Source organism: Haliotis asinina, chromosome 2 (genome assembly GCF_037392515.1).
Source record: "Haliotis asinina isolate JCU_RB_2024 chromosome 2, JCU_Hal_asi_v2, whole genome shotgun sequence".
Taxonomy (NCBI): domain Eukaryota; kingdom Metazoa; phylum Mollusca; class Gastropoda; order Lepetellida; family Haliotidae; genus Haliotis; species Haliotis asinina.
In genome coordinates, this window is record NC_090281.1 from 30,397,057 (window position 1) to 30,416,152 (window position 19,096).

At 40.6% G+C, this 19,096-nt stretch overlaps 1 pseudogene; it reads left to right on the forward strand.

The window, feature by feature from the left end:
• The first annotated feature begins 575 nt into the window (after positions 1-575).
• Positions 576-17,377, forward strand: LOC137272467 (folylpolyglutamate synthase, mitochondrial-like; annotated as a pseudogene).
• Positions 17,378-19,096: the final 1,719 nt, after the last annotated feature.

Here is a 19,096-nt window from a genome sequence, read left to right on the forward strand (position 1 = left end):
CTAACAGGACTGGGTGACAAATGTCATCGTATCCTAACTGCCTAGATCAATGCACATGATGTAAATCCCTGCATTGTCTGGTCCAGACTCGATTATTTACAGACGGGCATATAACAGCTGAACAATTGCTGAGTGCTGCGATAATTTAACAAACAACAAAAATGAGGCAATGTCACAAGGACGACGATTATTCCAGAGGAACGAAAAAAATCAGACACTTTCTGTAGGGCAGCATGTTTACGACTTCGTCGTCATTGTATTGACAAACAATGTCGAAATATTTAAAGTTGTACAATATAAATAAACTCATGTCATTGTTATGTATGGGGAGGTATTTCCGAATAAATAATGTGAAACATTGCTGCGGCGTTAAACAACCATCCAACCAACAAACAGAAACTGTTCAATGGCCATAGTGAAGATCCACATGTAACACCGCAACCACAGACGCAACGATGATGCTGAGTTGATATGTATTCAGTAAAACATACTGCACTAGGGAGTTTTACATAATTATGCAATATCATATGGCACATCATTGCATACTTCACGTAGATAGCTCTCGGCTGACTGTGACTCTACTGGAAGGAGATTGTGTAACGAGGAAGACGTTCTACACATATCGGAAGGCAGGTTAGGATGAGGTATGCCATCCAAGTAATATGTTGACTGTTTCTAAGTAATAAGGGATGGAGGGGTTGCCTAATGGTTAAAGCGTTCGTTGATACAGGCAAGACAATGCCGACACACTAATTGCAAAACTTGTTTCCAGTTGAACTTGCGTTACCAGTAGATTCTGGTCCTGTTGTAGCTGTCAATCTATCTCATCCCTTCTTGGTCTGTTGTTGACCAGCTTGCAGAAACACCTGACCATGGCATTACATCCATTGTTTTCTCACAGTGGGCGGTGGTGCAGCCCAGTGGTTAAGACGTTTGCTCTCCCTTGGCCCGGGTTCGATTCCACACAAGGATAAAATGTGTGAAGCCAATTTCCGGTGTCGCAAGCTGTGATATTGCTGAAATATTGCTAAAACTGGCATAAAACTAAACTCACTTACTTCAATAGTGGGAATTAGCTGTGATCGGGCCATATTCTGTGGTGTCAGAAGTTCTCAGATTAATTCCATTCAGGACCTGGCATTTGCGTTGGTGTTGTAGTTTAAAATTTATCATGCAACATAATGACAGCTCTTTATAACATTACAAGCGGCTGTCTCCAACAGAACATGCATTTTCAGTTTCAAAAGAAGAAATATGTTTTGAACAAAGAGATCTAATTTGAATATTTATAATAAATACATATGTAGGAGGTATAGCCTAACATAAACATTTCAACTTCATTCGAAGTTTCATGCATTTTCTGAAATCGTTTGAAAAGGGAAGTTTCGCAAGATACGTGGCGAAATGTATGAAATGTGTAAGGTTGATGGCGGAATGTATGTATTGTACAAGATAGATGGCGGAATGTATGTATTGTGTAAGGTAGATGACGGAATGTATGTATCATGTAAGGTTAAGGTAGATGGGGAAAGTATGTATTGTGTAAGGTAGATGACAGAATGTATATATTGTGTAAGGTAGATGGCGGAATGTATGTATTGTGCAAGATAGATGACGGAATGTATATATTGTATAAGGTAGATGGCGGAATGCATGTATTGTGTAAGGTAGATGGCGGAATGTATGTATTGTGAAAGATTGATGGCGGAATGTATATATTGTATAAGGTAGATGGCGGAATGTATGTATTGTGTAGGATAGATTGTAGAATGTATGTTTGGTGTAAAGTAGATGGTGGAAATTATGTTTGGTGTAAAGTAGATGGCGGAATGTATGTTTGGTGTAAGGTAGATGGCGGAATGTATGTATTCTGTAAGGTAGATGGGAGAATGTATGCATTGTGCAAGATAGATGGCGGAATGCCTGTATTGTATAAGATAGATGGCGGAATGTACTATGTATTATGTAAGCTTAGGGTAGATGGGAGAATGTATGCATTGTGCAAGATAGATGGAGGAATGTATGTATTGTGTAAGGAAAATGGTGAAATGTATGTTTGGTGTAAGACAGATGACGAAATGTATGTTTGGTGCAAGGAAGATAGCGGAATATATGTATTGATTAAGGTAGATTGGGAATGTATGCATTGTGCAAGATAGATGACGGAATGTATGTATGGTGCAAGGCGCTCATCGTCCGAGTCCTTGGAATACCGTTTTTATGTGCGATGAATCTATAAAGCTCACGAGTGAACTTTCTAAATATGAAAAGGCTCAAAGCCAAGACTCCCCAAATGCAGATACTCACATTCAACTTCACATATAAAAGTAAGATTTAAGCGAACCATACTTGTCATAAAAGAAGACTAACAGCATTGGAGTTCGCTGACTTGGTGGACACCTGTCACCGTATCCCCACTGCGCATATCGATGCTCATGCTGTTGATCAGTGAATTGTTTCGTTTCGCCAGACTGCCGCCATATTGCTGCAATATTGCTGAGTGCGGTGTTAAACAACAACCGACAAACCAATCAAACCGCAACTCGGCCTGTGGCTTTGATGTCAAATTACACTGGTGGTCGGGATCGCTGGTAAATGTTCTCACATATTGCCCTCTTCTGGAAACAAAAGCATTTCTGTGCTGTGTTTTTTTTCGCTGGGGTATGTAAAACATCAGCTGAAGTGAATTAGTAATTTGATCAAGAAACACACCTTCACACATGATTGTAAAAATATTTTATGATTAGCAACCATAATAATCATAACGCTAGGGTAATTAGAATTTGATACCCAGTAATCAAATATCTTTTTCCCGCAGTAACTAAATTATTGTCGATAGGTCCCATTATTTCGTGCCTTGTAAGTTTTAATTAATTAATCAAATCTAAAAAAAACATTTGTAAACATCCCATGAACATTATAAAATGATGATTGTTTATCCCTAAAACAGTCATTAGGTGGGAGGTAACGACGAAGAGAGAAAATGATGAGAACGTTGATGCATGCTCCATGGTTTAAAACGCGTGCTCTTGGGGATGCACTAGGACAACAGATCCGACATCACTCTGTATCATACGATGTGAGTTTTTTCAGATTCTCATAATGTCGTATTACGTGTCATTTTCTGTTTCTATCCTTGACCTTTACACCTCGTTGTCTCAACAAAAAAAAGGGCAAACGAAGTATTGCTGAATGCGGTTTTAAACAAACAGACGAATAAAACATGATCCGAAAACGAAACTGACAGGTCCAATCTGTGTTGCACAGTTTGTTTTTAGTGCCTTATTGCACATAATTCCCATTATATCCCAGCCTTATGGTTAAATGTTCCATTGGTATTTATAGGAAAAGAGACCGTCCTTTAAGGAAATGAGTGAGTGAGTTGATTTTTATGCCGCTTTCAAAATATTCCGGAAATGTCACGATGATGGACACCGTAAATGGGCTTCACACATTGTACCCATGCGAGGAATCGAATCCTGGCCATTGACGTGAAGAGCGAACGCTTTCATCCCGGCCTAGGCTACCCAGCCCCCCACTAAAAACGAAGAACGAACTTTTAATAAAGATTAAAAAATGGCGAATGATTAAATCACTCTGGACTAGAATTGATAAGCTGTCCAAATACATAAGAAACCTACGAATGTCTGAGAAAGGATCATACATGGCTTGTTTGTTTATGTTTCAGGAAACCATGAAAACTTGGCATGGTCTGCATACACCAAGCTTCAACTACCTCGCAAACATCCGTCACATGAATAAGTACCTGAAGCGGATGGGACACAATGTAAGATATCTATTTTTCATCAAATGACACACATACTACTACGTTCATGTCGAAAGAGTTCATATCAAAGAAATATATTCAATAAGGACACTACTAAAATACAACTACTAAAATTTCCAAAACTGTAAAATATATTAGTTACCAGTTATAGATGTGTGATAATCATAAACGTATTTGGAAATTAGAAACCAAACGTCCACCCACTCGCTTTGCCAACGAGACAACAAAGGGTGTCAGTATGTTGACCCGGAAGTACTACCCCGTGACTCTTCCTTGTACAATATGATGTGGGTGTCTGCAAAATCTGTCTCAGACTGACGCTTTTTAAAATGTCGTCGCGAGACATGATCACGTCTGCCAAGGAAGTTCAAAGGGGATTGGGATGGACATTTGTTGAAATCATGATACTGATGTATTTTGGTTGGTTTCATGTATTTGCGCCGGACTCGGTAATACTGCTGGTATGTAGCGGCGGTCTCTAAATCATAACGTCTCAACCAGGCAGTCCAGTGATTCGAAGCATGAACTTCGAGCTGCACAACTGGGATACGATGACATGTATCAATCAAATCAGCACTTCTTACGATCCAGCTCGAATCCTGACGGATATCATAGCCAGCATGCATGTGGCTGTTGCATATGCTTGCTTGAAAATATGTATTCATCTGAACCACGACTGATTAAAGTGAACATGTTTTCTGAATTGTGTCTTCCCACCACTGTTTAGTGATTGCAATGATTGTTACTGATCTGATACGAATGAAAGTGGTTGATATTAAGGGGTCTGGTCTGGCTTCCTATAGGGGTCTGACCTTTCTAAACTAAACGTCCTCCACATCACTGGCACAAAAGGAAAAGGGTCAACAAGCGCGTTTTGTGAAAACATTCTTCGTCACAATGGTTACAAGACTGGCGTATACAGGTAAGTTGTATGTATGTATGTATGTATGTGTGTGTGTGTGTGTGTTTGTTTGTGTGCGTGCGTGCGTATGTGTGTGTGTATACATATATATCTCCAGAGAATCTAATGATCAAATGACCAACATCATTAGGATCGTTCTGTGCTACTGGGGTACGATAACATGTGTAAGCCAAGTGAGCGCTCCCTTTACGGAAAAAGGCATATTCTGCCCCGGAACATGCGTGGAGATCAACAACATTCCAGCAATATACCTTAACGTTTGCCATCAAGATCGTTTCTGCCCATAAGAGTGAGTGACTTTAGTTTTACACCGCCCTAGCAATATTCCAGCAACATCATGGCGGAGGACACCAGAAAATGTTCATTGTACCCATTTGCAGGATGGGACCCCTGCCTTACTCGTGACGATTCGACGCTTTAACCTTTAGGTTACCAAGAGCTCTTTCGGCAACTATGAACAAAACCACGGATGCAGGAGGATGGGTGTGTGTATTTTTGCATTGTTCAATATTTGTCTTTTGTCCCACATAGTTCCCCTCATCTGGTAAGCATCACTGAAAGATTTCTGTGTGACGGCAAACCTATTGGGACCAACGTATTCAAGGACCACTTCTGGGACATCTACAACAAACTCGACAAATTAAGGGTATATTGATATTTCTTCATTGTATTACTCAGAAAGATATCATGAAAAATGGAATGATTCTACATTCATTGTAGACACGTCACGGTGGTCTGCAAATAATCAAGCTCAACGTAGAGCTCCAATGAAATATTTACTTACTGTCAGATTATTTCCCTCTTCACAGGACTAAGGAGATGATATGCCAGATGCAGTTGCCTTTCTGACTCTGCTGGTTTCGGGCCTCTATATATGCGTGTTGATTAGTACTTTTCAAGGAATGATACCGTGTTCATTGCAGGCAACCCATGATGGTCTGGAAATAATCCACGAGAAATACATAATATCACGAAAACCAGTTCATTTTTACAGGACTCAGAAGACGATATGCCACATGCATTTGCATTTCTGACTCTGCTGGCTTTCGATCTCTTCCTTGCACAAGGAGTTGATGCTCTGATTCTTGAAGTTGGAATAGGAGGTCAATACGACTGCACAACATTGTTGAAAGACCAGTTGTGTGCGGAATTACCTCGCTGCACGTGGACCATGTCGAATACCTGGGAAACACTTTAGAATCCGTGGCCTGGCACAAGGGAGGTGTGTTTAAAGTAAGTTTCTGAATTTAAAGGATTGAATACATCCGAGGAAATGACGGATCATATATTTGAATAATCAGTGACCAATTGTGAAATGTGCTTGGATATCCCAAATGTACATGTCTTTGGTTTCACGACTGTCTGTTAAATATTTTGTTTTTGTATTTGACGAGGCACATCATTCAAACCAGCCCAGCTTTTTCTTTCGAGAAGGAGTTAGGCTGACTATTGGTTTGAGCGTTCGCCCGTCACGTGGAAGATCCTGGGTCTTTTGGCACGTGAGGGTGATGACATGTGCAAAGCGACTCACAACTGTCAATTCCAATGTCAGGCTTTTCAGAAACATTGTATCGTTAGCAAAGCACAAATAAATAATCTTTGCTCAAACCATTAAACTGGCTAGTATAACTGATTGGCAAGGCTACTATGTGGTATATTTCAGTATAGAACACTTCAGAATCCGTGGCCTGACACAATTAAGGCGTGTTTAAAGTTCTGATTGGAATATAATTAAATTTTGGTAACTGAAACTGCTTATATTTGCAAATAAAAAAAAATCTGTTGGTAAGTCCACTTTAGTATTTGTGTGCGGTGTAACGCTTCAGTCAGCAGTATTCCAGCTATAACTGCTGTTATATACTAGTATCTGGAATACACAAAAGGCAAAGAAAATACCACCACATTATTTTAGTAGATAAACAGACAGGCCATTCCAGATGAATGGACTTGCAAAGCCATTGATTCGTCAAAGGTAAATCAATAAAGGTATGTTTATACTATGAAAAGACATAATTACACAGGGAATAGGTCAAAATGGCCACACGACAAAATGGCCACACTGACCCTAGTCAAAATGACCACACAAAAAAGTCAAAATGGCCACAACCCCTAGTCAAAATAGCCATACCAAAAAGTCAAAATGGCCACAGAAAAAGGTAAAAATTGGCCACATATTATTTTATTATTTTTCAATACCCATATCATCTGTATTATTTGACATCAAAGTGTAAAACTGACAAAAGAAGTTATGTCACACAAAACTAGGTGTTTATTATTGAGGTACTTTTCTATACACCTGGAAATTAATCAAGCAACACCCCAATTTTTTCTATTGGAGCAACTTTGAAGTGTTCTGACAATCAAAATATGCCGGGTTGATATAGTTTGACACTTTTTTATTCAACAGACGATCTCTGACAAACAACTTAAAGGGAAAAAGTATCAAGACTTTGCTTTATTGCAACGAAATCCAAATTCTTAAAACTGTCTTAAATTCATGAAAAAATGGACACAATTTACTATTCATCCACAGACGTTGTTGTCAGGTGTATTAACACAAATGTCACATGGAAAGAAAGAACAGTCATCTGAGAGTCTGCACACCGACTTTCATCAATATCTAGTGTGTCCTCCCTGCGCACGCACCACCGATTCCAGACGCCTCCTCATTCCTTGGATGAGTCTCCGGATTTGATTCTGGGGGATCCTGTTCCACTCCTCATGCAGGGCAGCCGTCAATTCGTTGAGATTATGGACTGGTGGGTCTCTCTGCCTCACACGACGGCCAATAAAGTCCCACAAATGTTCAATGGGGTTGAGGTCAGGGCTCATGGCAGGCCATGGAATTCTGTCAATTGCATTTTGCCGCAAAAAATCATTTACAGCATGCGCCCTGTGAGGTCTAGCATTGTCGTCCATAAATATGGGTCTCGTTGCCAGAGGATGGTTCTCAAAATGAGGTACCACAGCCCTGTCAAGAACCTCCTGTTGGTAACGAACACCGTTAAGGTTGCCACGGATGGTAATGATATCCAACTTGCAGTTCATGGAAATGCACCCCCATACCATAACGGAACCTCCCCCAAAGGCCACAGTCTCCTGGATGTTCCGTGGAGCCATTGCTGTGTTCCTCTGCCTCCAGACCCGAGTACGACCGTCCACCATGTGCAGCAAGAACCGGCTCTCATCTGAGAAATGGACCTTCCTCCAAGAGGCAATGTTCCAGTGCAAACGGTCATTACACCAGGCCAGTCGGGCTGCCTTATGGGCTGGAGACAGTCTGGGTCGCTTGATTGGCCTCCTTGCCCGGTATCCTGCAGCTTTCAGACGATTCCGAACAGTCCTGTTCGAGATGGGTCTCCCTGGAAGCCACTCCTGTCTCAACCGAGAGCTCGAGTCGAAGGACCTGCGCCGTACAAGTCTCAGTAAAGCTCTGTCCTCCCGGAATGTGGTCTTCCTGGGTCTTCCTGGTCTAGGCAGGTCTTTAACTTCATTAGTGGCCCGGTATTTTTTCAAAAGTTTTGAAATTATGGAATGATGTCGTCCGATTTGAGTCCCGATTTGTCTTAGAGACATACCAGCATTCCTCATGCCGATTATTTGCCAACGAGTGGCCTCTGATAATTTCCTACGTGCCATGACATTGAAATGAATGAAAAACCGAATGCAATCGACAACCTGCGCTTGTAAACACCCCAGGGAAAAAGTGCATTTTTCGAAAGTTGAGGTTAAAGCAATGCACGTGCGCTGTGCAAGCTTCACGCGCGTCATATCAACCCATGAAAAGCTCATGCTGTATGTCAATACATCAAAATTGAATAATCAATCATCAAAATTACTTCGTTAAACTTTGTTAAGTTTTTATGTGTCTTTGAATTTGGTGTTGCTTAATTAATTTCCATATGTATAATTGATACTTTGAGACTGCGGTGGAAGAGACAGGCTCACAGAAGGGGAAACCTCTACTGATGAGTCTAATGGATAAACCTATGTCCAAAAGGTATTCTCCTGTTCTCAAATATATGAAATGATAATATATATCATGTAGTAAATAATGGCAATTTATTGTAGTAGTTCTTTATTACTGTATACATACAAACGTCATGAGCATTGAAAAACAAAAAAAATAGTGTGTGGCCATTCTGACGTTTAGGTATGGTCATTTTGTCTAGGGGTTTGTGGTCATTTTGACTTTTCTGTGATCATTTTGACTTGGAATTTTGTGGCCATTTTGACTTTTTGGTACGGCCATTTTGACTATGGGTTTGTGGCAATTTTGACTTTTCTGTGACCATTTTGACTTGGAAGTTTTGTGGCCATTTTGACGTGTGGCCATTTTCACTAGGACCCATTACATAACTGCCGGCGTCATAATTTCAGCCAGGAGCACCAGCAGTGACAGTGCCTCAAGACCCACGTGTAATGAAAGTTCTTGAAGACAGAGCTGAAGAAATAGGGGTAATGCATCTGTTTTCCTTACTGACAGGGGATGATGGGATAAGCAAGCGGTGAAAGTGTTCGCTTGCCATGCCTATGACCCAGGTTAGATTCCCCACATGGGTACAATGTGTGAAACTCATTTGAGGTGTTCTCCTCCCTGATATTACTCAAATAGTGCTAAAATCGGCGTAAAACTCACTCACCCTCATCTTCATATTTCCTTTAAGCTGAGTGGTACACAAATAGTGAACACAAAATGTGTATTTTCTCAGATGTTTTTAATCAGTATGTGAATGTAAAAAGTCCCTGTCCGTTCAAAAGATTGTCCCTTTTCTCTCTTGCATTTACAAACACTCGCTTTCAGTGTTTCCAGAATTGTATTTGCATTATATCAGCCCTTTTGTTTTATTAACTAGACTAACTTATATGAAGCCCCGCCATTGGCTGCATACGATGGCGGACCTGAGCCAATCAGGTTAGGCATTCCTGGTCACGTGCAGCAGGTCAATGCGTCCCTTGCTCTTCAGATGTGTAACATATGGCTGGAAGGTCGAGGGCGAGGTAATAAGGTGTAACTTAATTTGAATAATTTATGAAGTTGTCTCAGTTAGTCAGGTTGGTCAGTTAGATACTCTAAATCTGTTGTGGACGAAGCAGGCGGATTTTGTCTGTCAATGCAAACTGATTAGGCCGCATAAAAAAAATAAATCTTCCTCGGGCTTATTTTTTTTAGGGTGGTAGAAACGTATCTTAATTTTGATAGCCAAAAGTGTGACGAGGGATATCTCTCAGAGATACAGCTTTGGAAGTTTAGAATGTGTTGATGAATTCAGTCACACTCGTTCTTACAGAACTCAGATGCCCGAGAAACATTTCACTCCTTTATTTAGCCTTACAATTCAATAACAGCAATAGAAATGCAAGCTTCTCATTAAAGGTAAGCGTTCATTTTATGTCTATTTCAAAACTTCAGTATGATGAATTGATTAATCATAATTGTTTGTACCACCATCCCATATATGATTGGATAAACGTCACGAGGCAAGGGCATGGTGTTTCATTAAATAACAGAAATAATTACTGTAAGAACATTCTTTGTAAGGTTCTATGTTGTAGTCACACATTCATGTTACGGGAGCTTTAAGATGGACTCCATTTTACAGTAGCAAAATCAATGTGCAAAACGTTTTCTGAGTGAGTTAAGTCTCACGCCGCACTCGATGTTCAGTATTCCAGCTATATAGCGGCAGAATGTAAATCGAGTTTGGATAACACAATCCAATGATCAACGCAATTGGGATACGATAGGTTTTGCGATAGGTTACTGAAGATCACTCGGATTTTCACGGGTCTGCAAACACGTTTTAGACCTAATTAGACATAATACTTTCATAATCTAGTAACCCAACAAAAATGTTTTTGCATGCTTCAATAATGGCATGTACGTCATGTAACAGGGGTGGAAAAGCCATCTAGCGATGAAGCCAACTCCTCTGCCATGGAGAAAGGGCGAGAAAGGTCACAAAAGGCTCAAGGATTTAAACTGACTGACAGCATGATAAATGATAAGTAGAAATATTTTTGTCATCTATACATGTTATCAGTTGGAGAGCTTGTATCATGCTTATAAGTGAGTGAGTGAGTGAGTTTATTTTTACGCCACACTCAGCAATATTCCAGCTATATGGCGTCGGTCTGTACATAATCGAATCTGGACCAGACAATCCAGTGATCAACAACATGGCCATCGATCAGCACAACTGGGAACCGATGACATGTGTCAACCAAGTCAGCGAGCCTGACCACCCGATCCCGTTAGTCGCTTCAGCATAGGTTGCTGAAGGCCTGTTCTACCTCGGGACCTTCACGGGTCATCATGCTTACAAACTACACAAAACTCTAATTGGCTTCAACATTTTGTACATAACAGACAAACACTAAAATAAGATCTTTTTATTGCTTTTTCTTAACAGTCTCATATTCCATATTCCACAGACTGATCATGTACTCATTAACACCATAGGTATATAGGTATACAAACGACACCATTCGGCTACAGTCACAGAACAAAGTGCACCTTGAAAACGCCAACACAAGGACGTATTTTCTGATCAGCCAATCAAATACCATTAATACTAGAATAAAGATTTCATACCAACAGAAGTAGTTGTAGGCATCATAACCTAAAGCGTTAGGTGCACTCAGTCATTTTAATGCCAAATCAACTTGTGTGTGTGCACCTGATATTTGCTTCCTTTTCTAAGTTTGGCCCAGACGAATCTCCCCGGAAGGGCACATGTGATCTCCCGACCTGGAGTGACCTACTACCTGGACACGGCCCACACTGACCTCAGCATCCAGGTATGCATGCAGCCTTCGTCATTATTTGTTCATTAATAATTATTTGTTTCATTAGAGACAATTCCGAGTATACGTTGTGGTTAACTGAAGAGATTATGTAATGCAACAAACTGCGGTGGTGATACATGGTTAGAAGATGGTTGTGAGAGGTGCTTTGGATCAAATGTTAATTTCTTGTTTAATTGCTTTGTATCGCGCGCTAAGCAGACTAGCTCGTTTCTCATAGTTTTGTTTCGGGTTGTGTTAAACAATTGTTGGTTATGATGTTGGTCGGTCTTTTGGATGTTGGGTGCAATAACTGAGAGCGAATACTGATTATACGTTCTGGTTAACTGGCAGATAAACAATTGTATTACCACCCCGTAAAATGCAGGTTACATGCGTTGATCTTCAGCAACCCAAGATTGTCGTAGAAGGTGACCAATAGGATCGGGTAGTTCGGTCGACATCATCGTATCCCAGCTGCATAGATCGACGCTCAAAGTGATCACCCGATCATGTGATCTGACTCTGGGTTTTTACGTGTCCTCTTCATAAAGCGTGTGGTTGGGCGTTTGGTGCTCGTGGGGTGTTTGCTCTTCGACGTTTAAAAACTCTGGATAAGTGCAGCCTTCAGTTGGTCTGTGTAACTGAATCATTGTAAGTGTGGTGTTTACTTGTTGACGTCGAGAAGGCAAACCTGGGCAGTCATATTCAAATAGGATGCCAAATACTCTGGCATCACATAATAGTCTATTAATCCTCATTTACATCCCAGCATTTCCTACCTTTGAATCCTTATAAATAAATATTGAGATAAATATTTAGTACCAAATGCATGATACATATTCATTATCCATTAACCTGCATGGCAAGTATGGCACCTAGCTACTGCCTGGTTATGGTTGAAAGTTGTAGGAAATTGCAGCTTAATCGCTACAAAATAATTATTCAGAGTTTTGAGGTTTCGAAACGGCGCTCCAGATATTTTTCAGGTAATTGGGTATTTACTCCCACGTCTGTTTAAGTATGATTAAATGCTATTTTTAGGAGTACCTAGCATTTTGCATACTCCCACTTGTTTATGGAATTGAGAACTTTTACACAGAACTCCTTCTCTTTATCTGGTAATTAGGACTTATAAATACATAAATAAATTCTCTCACCTATATACACGCAACATGTAAGTCATGTTACTACTCTAGTAAACTCAGGACAGTGGCTACCGCTATGATAGTGTGTGTATATATAGGCATCGCTTTACATTTACTGTTGTAGAGTTTGGGCAGGACGACGAATTATCATACGCAATCCAAATTAATTAATTGAGTAAAATATACAAAGTATTATAGACCTAATGGGTTTTGAGTGATTTATGCGTTTTTTTGTACTCACAGATTTGTAATTATTTGAGTAAATGTGTTTTTATTGAGTAAAATACGCTAATACGCGCCTTATCTAGAGGTCTGTCGAAAGACAAATAACTTTGCGAACGTATGTTTGTTTAATGTTCAATGCTGCACTCAGCAAATACTCCAGTCATATAACTGTAAGTAATCAAACCTAGTTCATACAGTCCAGTTTTTGACAACATGCGCATCAGTGTACACAACTAGAGTACTATGGCATGTATCAACCAAATTATCATGCCTAACGACCCGATCCTGTTGGTCGTGTCTTATGTCAAGCTCCAATTGCTGAAGACCTTGCCCAACCCGCATCTTCTTGCAGAGTGTTGGTAGGACATGATTAACTTTATACCTGTTCACGTGCGTACCAGTGCGGCGTAAAACCGAACTCACTCTCTGGTGTATTTCTATTAATTTATTACAGCGCCTTGCGGAGTGGTTCAGCCAAAAAGCTGCTGAAGAACAGTCAAATCTGAAGTAAGTCACCTGCTGGACAATGCCACCGAATATGGGTGTACAGATTATTTGTTCATCTGACTTTGATGCCAGCCATCCACGTATCATTTAGTCTCGTTCACAAACCACTGAACAATCCTGTTATGAAGTTTGTATAGAAATGCCAAAAGTATTCCAGCAGTGTGTTTTGTCGCCATTAAGGAATTGTTATTCACCTCTGTCTATAGTGAGTGTATATTTATAAGTGGTGTAATGAAATCTATGGGAATGTTTTATCTGTGATACATCAAATACGTCTCAAAGGACAGGAGATGTGTAAGTATGTAACTTGTCCCCAATGGTGTTTAAATCCAGATTTACCGAAACAAAGTGGAAAATAAGGTCGGTTGTTTTTGAAAAGTATACTATTAAAAAAAAAGAAAAAAAAAAAAGAAAAAAAAAGAAAGAAAATGTTGTGTATTCAATCATAAATAACAATGTGAAAAAGGATCTTTCAAGAAATAGTTTTTACACTTGCATCGGGGTGTTCATTGTTTAGAAAAAGCGATCAAGAAGATGTGTTTAGGCCTTTACGTTATTCGTCGGTGTTAAAGGGAAAGTCAGTATCTGTTATGGCCACCACGTGCACGAATGACAATTCTCACACACCGAGTCTTGGACTGAATGAGTCTTTGGATAACCGTCTGGGGGATCCTTTGCCACTCCTCCTGCAGACATGCAGCAAGTGCTTGCAACGTTTGAGGTTGTTGTTGACGCTGACGGAGACGTCGATCCAGCTCATCCCATAGGTGCTCAATAGGGTTGAGATCAGGTGATCGAGAGGGCCAAGGGAGCACATTCACATTGTTGGCTGCAAAAAAATCCCTCGTAACACGTGCAGTATGCGGGTAGGCGTTATCCCGCTGAAAAAAATTCACGTTGGACGTTAATGGCAGGCAGGAGGTGTGGTTGCAGGATTGTGTCTCTTTAGCGAACTGCTGTCAAATTCTCCTGAACATGGACCAGATCCGTACGATCAGTGTAGGATATCTCTGCCCACATCATGACGCCTCCCACGGCAAATCGGTCCACTTGACGTACGCAGCTGGGAGCATAACGTTCATTGACACGCCTGTAAACTCTGTTTCTCCCGCAGCAGCAAGAACATGGACTCATCGCTGAACCAAACTCTGCGCCAGTTGCGTAAGTCCCACCTCATTACGTTGTTACACCAACGGAGTCGATTGGCGCGGTGAACACCGCGTAGGACGTTGCCTGATCTTCTGGCTCGAAGTTCATGTTCCCTCCACCTGTTCCGCACCGTTTGTCCCGATATCCTCCTCAGTCCTGGTATCCTGGCTGCAGTGCCTTCACCCGTAGATGTGCGATCACGTAAGTGAAGGACCCGGATGTAGCGATCCTGAGCTGATGTGGTCACTCGTGGTCTACCTGATCGCCGACGGTCATTCGCTGAACCAGTCTGGTAGAATCGGGTGACAAGCCGTGAAATGGTGCTCTGACTAACGTTCAGACATCTGCCAACAGAAGATTGTGACTCTCCGGCCTGCAGTCGTCCGATGGCGATGTTTCTGCTTGCAGCATCAAGACGTGGCATGTTGAAAGTTCTTCCAAAGTCTTCTAAACGAATGTCATTTTCCAAAAGCCTCTGTCGTTTTATAGCCGTTTAGAGTGTGATTTCCATGCTCAACATGCACGTGCAAAAACGCCCATGTTGCGTTGCGCCGATGTTTTCCTGATTTTTCCAAAAACAGTTGATTAAAGTCAACATTTTTTACTGATGTCCTGCTCATGGATGTCAAATGTACACTAGATGTACCAGTATCAAATATTGAAGGATATTTTGTCAATATTATGATACGGACAGTACACACTTTCTTTTGAAATAAAACATACTGCCTATGCGTTTCTTTTTTTGAATAGTATACAATGTATTCATGTCATATGCGCGTGCATATATGCTTAGATCCTTCAGTCGCACATCACAGATTATCAATTCGCATTGCAGAGGAAGCGTTGCTAGAGTCATGATGTTCTACGGAGCTAACGGAAGGGATCAATGCAAACATTTGTCAATATTGAAGGTAAGCCTGCATATATACAACCACAGGCAGATAAGAACGCCGGCATTAAAGACGAGAGGGTTCTTAACGACGCTTACGTTATTCAACGTCGGGGAGACGCAGGGATGGCGTGGTGCGGTATCACAAGTTATGGGTGAACGAAACTTATTATTCTTTAAGGCGTTTTACACGGTGAAGGTTATTACGACACGTTCAAAATCATATACATATTTCAGAAAATAATGTCGTCCATGGACGTTTTCACGTTTCGAGGCAGCACAACATGGCCGTTCTGACATAATCTCTGACATAATCAGTGTGTCGGCATTGTATGGTTTCTACCAACGCTAAGAACTGTCACGTCGAATGAGGAAATTGTTAACTATCAACAGGAATGTGTCGTTTAGTCTCCTGGTACCATTTGTCCAAATATTTCTGATGAAGGAACATTAATCAGACGAATGAGAAAAGTGTTTTGTTATTACATAACATGTACGCCACATTATGTGAATCGTGCGAATTGTACTATACATATCGTGTTATTTATAATGTACATGACATTGATCTGTAAAGAATCGAATCTGGTTCAAACAATCATCCACGCATGCATGTCCACAGTTCCGATAAACCCCCGAATCCGTGTGCACAGGTGGACATGGCACACTTTCACTTAATCAGCCGAGACTCTCTTAACTCAGTTATAGCAGTGGGTTGACAAATGGCATGGAACCTATATCATACAATGTTCCTGAAGTGATAAACTATAAGATCATCGATGCGTTCATCAGTTAACATGACAGAAGAACGCCTGATGTGTACGTAAGGACTGTTCGACAAGGATCGAATCCCAAACTTCAGGCTGATTCGGATCCTGGACCATGACAGTACGTTTGGCTTTCAACACGTGTGACCTGTGCCATGATAAGCTAACGCTTAGCAATTTACATGACAGAATGCACTCACTATACATACATATAACTAACATACTCACTGATATTCTATTAGAATAGACTCTCACTGGATGCTGTTATCTTTACGCCGTTCGCCAGCCCAACTGAAGACTGCTCTATCGGTAAGATAAATATGTAGGCATGCAGATACCTTGAGATACAGTTGTTGAGGTTATGAACGGCGGATTATACAACGCAGAGCATGATATGTCGTGAAACATTTGTAACAAATACTTTCATTCGGTCCGTAAAATCACTACAACAAACATGTATTAACTACTGCATGAACAGATTACTAATCTGGTGAGTCATTTTAAGAAATCCTTAAATAACTTAGCTGTAACAAGGTCATTCGAATTACTGGATTATGTCATTGAATGATGTCTTTTCAGATTACATCTATGATAATATCTCCAAAGAGAAACAGTTTCAGAGCGTTCTATCTCTCAAGAAATTCTGGGAGAACTCCGATACAGAAGAAGACAACGTGCCAACAGAAGGTAAACAGGCTGGTCATTCATGTGCGTCATTTACGGCAAGAAGTTTCCCAGAGGCTCTCATAGCAGCAACAGGTGGGCGTGACCTCAGCATACGTGGCATACGTGATTATATCTCTCAGCAACAATCTGGCAAATATCGCATGACGTCTTCTGGCGATCACTACAGAGATGAGAGTGTCACGTGGGTATCAACGAAAGATGGTGTGTGTCTTGATATTCCAAAATTACCAAAACAGGTCAAAAACGCTGATCACGTTCAGATTCTGCTTGCTGGAGGTTTCAAGATAATTGGACATGGTCTGTGGTATCTTCAAGCCGATCTGTTCTGATTGAAAAATGGTGAAAAGCGATTGAAGTATGTGCCTCTGTTCTGGAATACCAACTATGTACCTGCATTGTGGGCGTAAACAAGAAACATTGCATAAAAAAACCTTTGCAGCACCTTCACTTTAATCTGTATGGTGGTACGATGCATAAACGCATTCCAGTTGACATATCCCCGTGGGGATACCATTCCAAGTTCTTGCTATCATTGCTAAGTGTCATGCCTAAAATTAATTTTAATTAACACATTTTTTGCTTATAGTAAGCGAGTGATTGATCGTATATAGGTTTATGCCGCTTTTAGCACCAGTCCCGTAGTATCATGGCTTCACACATTGTGTCCACGTGAATCTTAAACCATTAGGCAATCACACAACCCTGTCTTGCTTATAAAGCAATTGGAGTGGTGATGGTTTGCACTTGTCACTTTACTGACGATGCATGTAGACCAAATTACATCCTGGGATAAGATCCAGTATTTGTAAAAGGGAGGCATTGGTGCAAAGTCTGATTTCACCAGTGGTAACTGCTGAAAACTTCGTGCAGTTCATCCACTAAAAGTTGACACCCTTTGATTCGTATAAGCATGAAGATCGCTCAGAACTTTGTCAAAAACTTCATGAAGAAAATGTGGTGCAAAACAGTCTTCAAACACATATCTCGTCATATTATATTTTGTGGTTCAAAACCGTTGTGAGCAATCTTTATGCCAAAACGAATCAAAGGGTGTCAACTTTTAGTGGATGACCTGCACGATGTAAACAACAGACAGAAAGAATAGTACAGTTTTACCACTACTTCTCACCTCAGGTTATCGTTCTAATACTTTCGATCGTTGTATCTGTAAAGCAACAGACACTATAAGGAGAATTTGCAAGTTTCAGTTAAGTAGAACTCAGCATTAGGCAACCAAGATGGCTTTGTGCATATTTCAGATAAGTAGACGTCAGTAGGTCTTTCCAACAGATCAGGGCTTTTGCATGCTGGAGTTAGAGAGAACTAGCAGCGGCTAGGCATCACATTATGGTTATTTGCACACATCAGTTAGCATTTCAATTCAATTCAATGTTTATTCCGACAGATCACTATTGGTGGTACAGGAACAGTACAAATAAAGTCATCATATAAATGATAAATTGTTATGATCTTGGCAACAATGAGTATGTTAGTGTGTTATCCATTTATGGTGTTATTGATAGTTCTTATAAATGTTGAAATATTCTTAATAATTTAATAATCCTCTAAGGAAAACAGTAGTTTCATTTTTGCAAGGTTCGACCATTTGCTGTAATAAGTAAGGATATAGTGGGATCTTATACTGCGAGTTAGGCTATCATAGGTGCCAAGATTACAACTATCGGCTTCCGCCTTTGTGTGCATCTGTTCGGTAGAACTCAGCAAGAGGTTGCCAACACACTAGGGCTATTTGCACACCCCAGTTAGGTATAACTCGAGGTAGCCACAACACCAAGGCTGCCTGCATGCCTCAGATAAGTAGTTGTTTAACGTGGCGCTGTCTGTCATTTGCATATTCTTGTTGTTCTCAGTGAACATATACATTTTGTACGCGGTGACACTGTTGATTGACGTCTGTCCAATAATATTTGGACTTACCACGTCAGTGCCATCAAACCGAAGCATGAGTCTCATGAACCAGTTCAGACAATGATCTACGTTTCAGCCAATACAAACAGGTTCAGCCATCAACTATGGTTACACATTTTTCGTTGTTTCATACGAAAATGATATTTACAACTGATTATTATTTTTTGCCACTGAAGTACCAGAGAGGACGATGCCGTTTGGGTCAGTACCAAGCTCACGGTATTATTCAACTATTGCGATATAAATGTTCGATGTTGCCAATAGAGATTAATAATAGAAGGTACGAACGGGAGTCGGAATGAA